A 9,153-nucleotide genomic window follows, 5' to 3' on the forward strand; every position below is an offset into this window, starting at 1 on the left:
AAGTCTCTGTCATTTAGATTACATATTTCTGTGTCTTCAGGACTGATTTCTGGGTACTTGTCATTTTCTCTCTGGTCTGGAGATGTAATATAATTTTTGATTCTGCTAGAGGGCGTGGCATTGTTCTTTCACATCATGGTATTATTTGGTCACACTTACTGCTTACCACTGGGTGGGGGTCAAGAACTGCATTTTCTGAGCCCTCTGACTTCTGCCAGGATCCCAGGTGCTGGAGCTGGTGCTAGGTGGGGAGGGGGAGGGGTGCTTTCTTCATTGTTCTCTTGGGGTTTTCTCACTCTGCCCTCGATATCTGCTCTCCTGGGGTATTGGCTTGATGAAGTCACCCCTGTGATAGCTTTCACCTGGGTAGGGAGCTTTCCCCTAGGCTGCAAAGGACCTTGGGGAACTTTGATGTTCCTGCAAATGGGCATCCCCTCCCCTTTTCCTTCCATCTTGGAGACTGCACAGTCCCAGATCACAGTCTTTTGGGGAGGGAGCGAAGTTTTCTCTTACCCCATTCCACCTCCTCCAAGGGGGACTCCAGCCTCTCCACCCTCCCATGTATGATTGTGTTGGTCTTTTGTGTTGTGTGGATGTCCTCTGCTGGAGGATAAATGTCTTTTTCACTGTGTCATGGAGGGAAGAGATCACTGGGAGAGCTCACTTAACCATGATGCTGATGTCACTCTCTGGGTAAAATTTTTAAAGTAATGTTCTGTAAAGTCTGTAACACATATAGAAGTAACTGTGTATGAATACAACCCAAAAAATCTAATGGTACTGCCTAAATATTTTTCATTTGTCTTATTAATAAATGTTAATACAAATTTGGGAATATTTTATTATTTCAAATAACTGAAAGTATTTAATGATGTTAATTTCATATTTTCTTCATTGTTGTCTACAAGTTTTCTATATTCGGAACACTAATCTTAACAGAACATGAATTCCATTCTGTTAACATTGTTTAGCATTTTGAACTTTTATCAAACAGCCTTTGAGTACAATTTGTATCCAACATTTACATCATTAGCAATAGTACCCATTATTCTTTTTGGATGCTCAAATTGCTTTTCATTTAAAAACAAAAATTACAGGGCTAGCCCAGTGGTGCAGTGGTTAAGTGCACACATTCCGCTTCGGCAGCCCAGGGTTTGCCAGTTCAGATCCCAGGTGCGGACATGGCACTGCTTGGCACGCCATGCTGTGGTAGGTGTTTCACATATAAAGTAGAGGAAGACAGGCTAGATGTTAGCTCAGGGCCAGTCTTCCTCAGCGAAAAGAGGAGGATTGGCAGCAGTCAGCTCAGGGTTAATCTTCCTCAAAAAAAAAATTATTTGTCATATTTAGCACCACTTCTTACATAATATCAAAAGACATTCTATTTGAATAGAGAGAGTCAACATCACAAATATGTCAATTTGTCCAAGTTAATTTATAAATTTAATGTGTCCCCATAGCTTTTTCCTGAAGTTATTTAGTTTTACTATAAAGCTCATATAGAAAATTAAACAAGCAAGGATGTATGAAAAGGAAGAACACTGAAGGTAGGGTAACTTGAGCAAATATTTAAATTATATGAATCCTTCACGATTAAGAGAGTATGATATTAGCAAATGAATAGACAAATGGATTTCTTGGGGGAAAATACGATATTAAGAAATAGGATCAAGTAAACATGAAAATTTGGTATGTGATAAAGTGGCATCTCAAATCCCTGGGGGAATGATAGGCTTTTTTGTTAATAGTATTAGAACAACTAGACAGCCTTCTTGGAGAAGATAAAATTAAAGCCATTCTGGGGTCAGCCCTGTAGCCAAGTGGTTAAGTTCGCACACTCTGCTTCAGTGTCCCAGGGTTTCACCAGTTCGAATCTTGGGTGCAGACATGGCACCAATCACCAGGCCATGCTGAGGTGGTATCCCATATGCCACAAGAGAAGGACCCACAACTAAAAATATACAACTATGTACCAGGGGGCTTTGGGGAGAAAAAGGAAAAATAAAACCTTTAAAAAAAAATTAAAGCCATACTTCATACCACACACCAGAATAAAACCCAAGATCAGAAATTTAAATACAAATAATGACACCATGCAAGTACTAAAAGATCTCACTGGTTAATTCCTTTATAACCTTGGGATTGGGAAGGCTTTTCTAATTATGATTCAGAATACAGAAGTAATAAAAGAAAAGATTAACAAAGCTGATTGTATAAAAATAAAAAATATTTTTGTTATAAAAAACATAAACCTTGGGCCAGCCCCATGGCCGAGTGGTTAAGTTTGGCACACTCTGCTTTGGTGGCCTGGGTTCAGTTCCTGGGCCTGGACCTATACCACTTGTCAGTGGCCATGCTGTGGCAGATACCCACATGCAAAATAGAGGAAGATTGGAACAGATGTTAGCTCAGGTCCAATCTTCCTCAGAAAAAAAAACCCAAAACACAAGAACCACAAACCAAATTAAAAGACAAATTACAAATATGTGTAACATATCATAGATAAATAGCTTATCTCCCTACCACAGTTCTTAAAAACCCAGAAGACACACACACACACCAAAAAAAGGAAACTGAGCAAAAGAGATCAATGGAGAGTTCACAGAAGAGGCAAAGCAAATGGCCTTTGTTTATATGAAAACATGCTTAATTGCATTCATAATAAAATAAAATTAAAGCTACACTGGGATAAATTTCTCATCAATCAGATTGAAAAAAGTGCCAAAAGTTGTCAAAACAGCCTGTTAGTAAGGCTGCAGAGAAACAGGTTCACTATTAAACTGCTGATGAGAGGACAAAATGTTTACTAAAATCCCTCTGGGGTAGAATTTAGCACCATCTAACAAAATTACCTCTATATTTACCCTTTGACTCAGAAATTCCAGTTCTAATAATCTATTCTCCATATGCATTTCCACAAATGTGAAACATACGCATGAGAGTATTCATTTTGACATTATTTGTCATAACAAAACATTGGAAATGACACTCTCTCCATCAGTAGGAGACTGTTTGAATAAACTATGGTGCATCTGGACAATGGAATGCTACACAGCTATAAAAGGAATGAATAACATCTGTATATGTATACTAATTAGAGTAATCCTCAGCATATATGGTTAAATGACAAAAGCAAGGTGAAAAGATATATCTATATAATGCTACTCTTTGTGTAAGAAAGGAGACTAAGAATATTCATGCATGTGTGTTTATTTTTGTAAAAAGAAACTCTGGAGGAATAAAACAGAAACCAATAATAATGGTTACTTAAAGGGGGGAGAAAGAAATGGATGGGGAGGATAGGATAAAAAAACTTGTCTGAGTACATCTTTTTTTAATGTCATTTTTACCTTTGGAACATTGTAAATGTTTTACATATTAAAAATGAAATTAATTGAAAAGAAAAATCAAAGTCTAAAATTGAAAACTAAAGCAAATGAACACATTTATTTAGAAAATTTTAAGGTAACTATTAGAGAAAATAATCATCTCAGGTGACTTCTGAATTCAGTACTTTGTACATCCTTCATAGTAACTATTCTAAACACTAAAAGAAAAGCAAATAAATACTAAATTTCATTCATTAATTCTATTGTTAGTAGTAGTAAATATTGCAATTTTGAAACTATTTTATGTATATTTTAGGATGAAGCAAATAGGTCAATATGTCAGGGTTATTATGAACCAATATTTTTAATTATCCTGATAAAAGATATAAAATTCAAAATCAAGAAGTTAAGGGAGGAAACTAGAATTAAAATTGATTTGGAAATATCAATATGAATTCAAGATTTTTCTAAACACTGAAAATGTCTTAAAGCAGTGATACCTCCAGAGCAGTGAGCTCTCTCGGCACCTAAGCAGTGCTTTCTATACTGTTCCTCACCAAAAGAACCAGTGCTCCCTGGAGAAATGGCTGATTCCATGTCAGGAGCTTGGGAAAGTAAAACTGAGCCTGGGACATCTTGTTGGGCCAAAAGCAAGAATAGTGCTCACAGACAACTTTGAGGGTATGTCAAAAGACAACTAGATTCAGCTTAAAAGGGCTCCCACTGGACACATTCAGTACAGTTTGAGCAAAAAAAGAATAAGGACTGTAATTGATTGTAAAATACTGAATGGATACAAACCCAGATCTATAGTTTAAAAAAAGAAAAAGATTAATTTTCTACCTTTGTAGATTAATATCATACCACCACCTTACACTGAAAATTGGTAATTAAGGGGAAATAAGCATTTACCATGCCTTTCCAGAAGGAAACCTCGTTTCCCAGTTAACTCTCCAGGTAACTACCTCCTAATAAATGTAGGAACGAGAGAAGTAGAAAAGCACCTTTTTGTAACCCCTGATGAGATAACTCATTCAGGCAAGGATCACTATGGATGCCAATTATTAGGTGAAAGGTTATTTTTAGAATATTCACACAGTGTCAAAGAACCATGCAGATGACTTACTAATTGCAAAGGGTAAACTGTACCTTTAGGGAACAGATCTGACAGTGTCCATCTGAACCAAGTGAGTATCTTTAGCTTCACTAGCTATGGGATGACCTCACACTATATGCCTTCTGATGTAAAGCAATGTGAAGTATATAGCATTTTTGAAGCATTAGTTCCAAAATTGGGTAACTGGAATCTAATTTTAAAAGTTGCAAAAACGCCACCCCCACCCCACAACCAGCTCAGCAGTTAGCCAGAGCGCACACAGACAGAAAAGCAGCCAGAGGCTAGGGGGACCACATGGGTGAAAGAAAGCACCCTCCCCCCTCAGCAGGGCACACCAGCTCAACAGTCTGCCAAAGAGCACACAGACTGAAAAGTAGTCAGCGGCTGGAGCTTAGGGAGCGTGGATCAATGGCAGGCTCAGAATACACAGCTCCTGACTCCCACCCAGTGGCAGCAGGTGGAAGCTGTGAACAAATACTATCACCATGCAGAGGCAGAAATCTACCCCTTCAAGCAGGATGAAAAAAATATATTAAATCTCCAGATGAGAAAGAAAACAACAAGTATACAGAAATCAATCCTGAAGGCACAGAAATTTATAATCTAAATGACAGAGAATTCAAAATAGCTATCATAAAAAAATAACTCAATGAGTTACAAGAAAATAAAGAACAGTTCAAGGAAAACAGGAACTTCTTCACAAAACAGATTGAAACTATAAAGAAGAACCAATCAGAACTGTTGGAGATGAAAAATACAACAAATGAGATAAAGAAAAATCTGGACTCCCTAAACAATGAAGCTGATATTATGGAGGACCAAATTAGCAATTTAGAGGACAGAAATATAGGAACACTTCAGATGGATGAGGAGAGAGAACTAAGATTAAAAAGAAATGAAGAAATTCACCAAGAAATGTCCAACTCAATTAGGAAATGCAACATAAGGATGATAGGTATTCTAGAGGGAGAAGACCAGAAAGCTTGTTCAAGGAAATAATAGCTGAGAACTTCCCAAACCTGGAGAAGGAGCTGGAAATACAAGTGAAAGAGACCAATAGATTTCCCAACTATATCAACATAAAGAGACCTCCTCCAAGGTATATGGTAGTAAAGCTGGCAAAAGTCAGTGATAAAGAAAAAATATTAAGGGAAGCAAAGCAGACGAAACAGCTTAAAAACGAACCCCTATCCGACTTTCAGGGGACTTCTCAGCAGAAACATTATAGCTAGGAGAGAATGGAATAATAATATGTTCAAAATTCTGAAAGACAAAAACTTTCAGCCAAGAATATTCTATCCAGTGAAAATATCCTTCAGATATGATGGAGAAATAAAAACGTTCCCAGATAAAGAAAAGCTAAGGGAGTTCATTGCCACAAGAGTGAGGGGATAGAAGATGATACTCCAAGCTAATGGCAAACAAAGGAAAGCAAGTGTTGCCATACTCATATCAGACAAAGTAGACTTCAAGGTAAAACAGGTAAAAAGAGACAAAGACATAACACATAAATATTTATGCACCCAACGCAGGAGCCCCAAAGTACATAAAGCAACCATTAACAAACCTAAAAGGAGATATTAATAACAACACAATAATATTAGAGGACCTCAACACCTCACTTACATCAATGGATAGATCTTCCAAACAAAAATCAACAAGGAAATAATGGAATTAAACAAAAAACTAGACCAGACAGACTTTATAGCTATAAAAAGAAGACTCTATCCAAAAACAGCAGAATATATATTGTTCTCAAGTGTGCATGGAACACTCACAAGAATAGATCATATGGTGGGAAACAAGGTAAGCCTCAACAAGATTAAGAAGATTGAAATCGGGGGCAGCCCTGTGGCCGAGTGGTTAAGTTCACGTGCTCAGCTTTGGCAGCCCAGGGTTTCGCCAGTTCGAATCCTGAACACCGACATGGCACTGCTCATCAAGCCATGCTGAGGCAGCATCCCACATGCCACAACTGGAAGGACCCACAACTAAAAATACACAACTATGTATCGGGGGGCTTTGGGGAGAAAAAAGGAAAAATAAAATATTTACAAAAAGAAGACAAATCATATCTACCATCTTTTCCGACCATAATGCTATGAAATTAGAAATCAACTACAAAAAAAAAAAAAAGCCGTTAAAGGGACAAAGATGTGGAAACTAAATAACATGCTACTGAACAACCAATGGAGAAATTAAAGGAGAAATAAAAAAATATCTGGAGACAAATGAAAATGAAAATACACCATACCAACTCATATGGGATATGGCAAAAGCCGTCCTAAGAGGGAAATTTGTAGCAATACAGGCTCATGTTAACAAAGAAGAAAAATCTCAAATAAGTAATCTTAAACACATCTTAAACTACTACTTAAACAGAACTAGAAAAAGAAGAACAAAGATCAAACTCAGCAGAAGGAGGGAAATAAAAATTAGAGCAGAAATGAATGAAATTGAAACAAAAAGATGATAGAAAGGGTCAATGAAACAAAGCGCTAACTCTTTGAGAAGATAAACCAACTGACAAACTCTTAGGCAGACTCACTAAGAAAAAAAGAGAGAAGGCTCAAATAAATAAAATTAGAGGGGCCAGCCCCGTGGCCGAGTGATTAGGTTCGCGGGCTCCGCTTTGGCTGCCTGGGGTTTCACTGGTTCGGATCTTGGGCTCGGATGTGGCACTGCTCATCAGGCCATGCTGAGGCAGCGTCCCACATGCCACAACTAGGAAGACCCACAACTAAAATATACAACTATGTACCAGGGGGCTTTGGGGAGAAAAAGGAAAAATAAAATCTTTAAAATTAGAAATGAAAGAGGAGAAATTAGAATGGATGCCACAGACATACAAAAGATTATGAGAGAATACTATGAAAAACTGTATGCCAACAAGTTGTACAGTCTAGAAGAAATGGATAAATTCTTAGACTCTTACAATCTCCCAAAACTGAATTAGGAAGAAATAGAGGGGCCGGCCGGGTGGCGCAGTGCTTAAGTGTGCACATTCCGCTTCAGCGGCCCAGCGTTCACTGGTTCGGATCCCAGGTGCAGACATGGCACTGCTTGGCAAGCCATGCTGTGGTGGGCATCCCACATATAAAGTAGAGGAAGATGGGCATGGATGTTAGCTCGGGGCCAGTCTTCCTCAGCGAAAAGAGGAGGATTGTCAGCAGTTAGCTCAGGGCTAATCTTCCCCCCCAAAAAAAAGAAGAAGAAGAAGAAATAGAAAATCTGAATAGACCAATCACAAGTAAAGAGATTGAAACAGCAATCAAAAATCTCCCCCCAAATAAAAGTCCAGGACCAGATGGCTTCTCTGGAGAATTCTACCAAACATTCAAAGAAGATTTATTACCTGTCCTTCTCAAACTAGTCCAAAACAATTGAAGAAGATGGAGCACTTCTTAATACATTCTACGAGGCCAACATCATCCTGATACCAAAGCCAGACAAGGACAACACAAAGAAGGAAAATTACAGGCCAATATCACTGATGAACATAGATGCAAAAATTCTCAACAAAATATTGGCAAACCAAATATAGCAATACACCATGAGCAAGGGGGACTTATATCAGGGACACAGAGATGGTTCAACATCCAGAAATCAATCATTGTGATATACCACGTTAACAAAAGAAGGAATAAAAACCACATGATCACCTGAATAGATGCAGAGAAAGCATAAGATCCAACATCCGTTTATGATAAAAACTCTCAATAAAATGGGTATAGAAGAAGGTACCTCAACATAATAAAGCCCATATATGACAAATCCACAGCCAACATCATACTCAATGGGGAAAAACTGAAAGCCATCCCTCTGAGAATAGGAACAAGACAAGGAGACAAGGGTGCCCACTCACACCACTCTTGTTCAACATAGCACTGGAAGTTTTGGCCAGAAGAGTTAGGCAAGAAAAAGAAATCCAAATAGGCAATGAAGAAGTGAAACTCTCACTGTTTGCAGACGACCCGATTTTATATATAGAAAACCCTGAAGAAATCATCAGAAAACTATTAGAAATAATCAACAACTACAGCAAAGTTGCAGGGTACAAAATCAACTTACAAAAATCAGTTGCATTTCTATACTCCAATAATGAACTAACAGAAAGAGAACTCAAGGATACAATTCCATTTAAAATTGCAACAAAAAGAATAAAATATCTAGGGGCTGGCCCCGTGGCCGAGCGGTTAAGTTTGTGCACTCCGCTGCAGGTGGCCCAGTGTTTCGTTGGTTCGAATCCTGGGCGCGGACATGGCACTGCTCATCAAACCACGCTGAGGCAGCATCCCACATGCCACAACTAGAAAGACGCACAACGAAGAATATACAACTATGTACCGGGGGGCTTTGGAGAGAAAAAGGAAAAAATAAAATAAAAATAAATAAAAATAAAATACCTAGGAATAAATCTAACCAAGGAGGTGACAGACCCATACAAAAAAAACTATAAGACATTACTGAAATAAACTGATAGTGACATAAAGAAATGGAAAGATATTCCACGCACACGGATTGGAAGAATAAACATAGTTAAAATGTCCATACTACCTAAAGCAATCTACAGCTTAAATGCAATATCACTCAGAATCCCAATGACATCTTCACTGAAGTGGAACAAAGAATCCTAAAATTCATATGAGGCAACAAAAGACTCCAAATAGCTAAAGAAATCTTGAAAAAAAGAACAAAGCTGGAGGC

Source organism: Equus przewalskii, chromosome 19 (assembly GCF_037783145.1).
Source record: "Equus przewalskii isolate Varuska chromosome 19, EquPr2, whole genome shotgun sequence".
Taxonomy (NCBI): domain Eukaryota; kingdom Metazoa; phylum Chordata; class Mammalia; order Perissodactyla; family Equidae; genus Equus; species Equus przewalskii.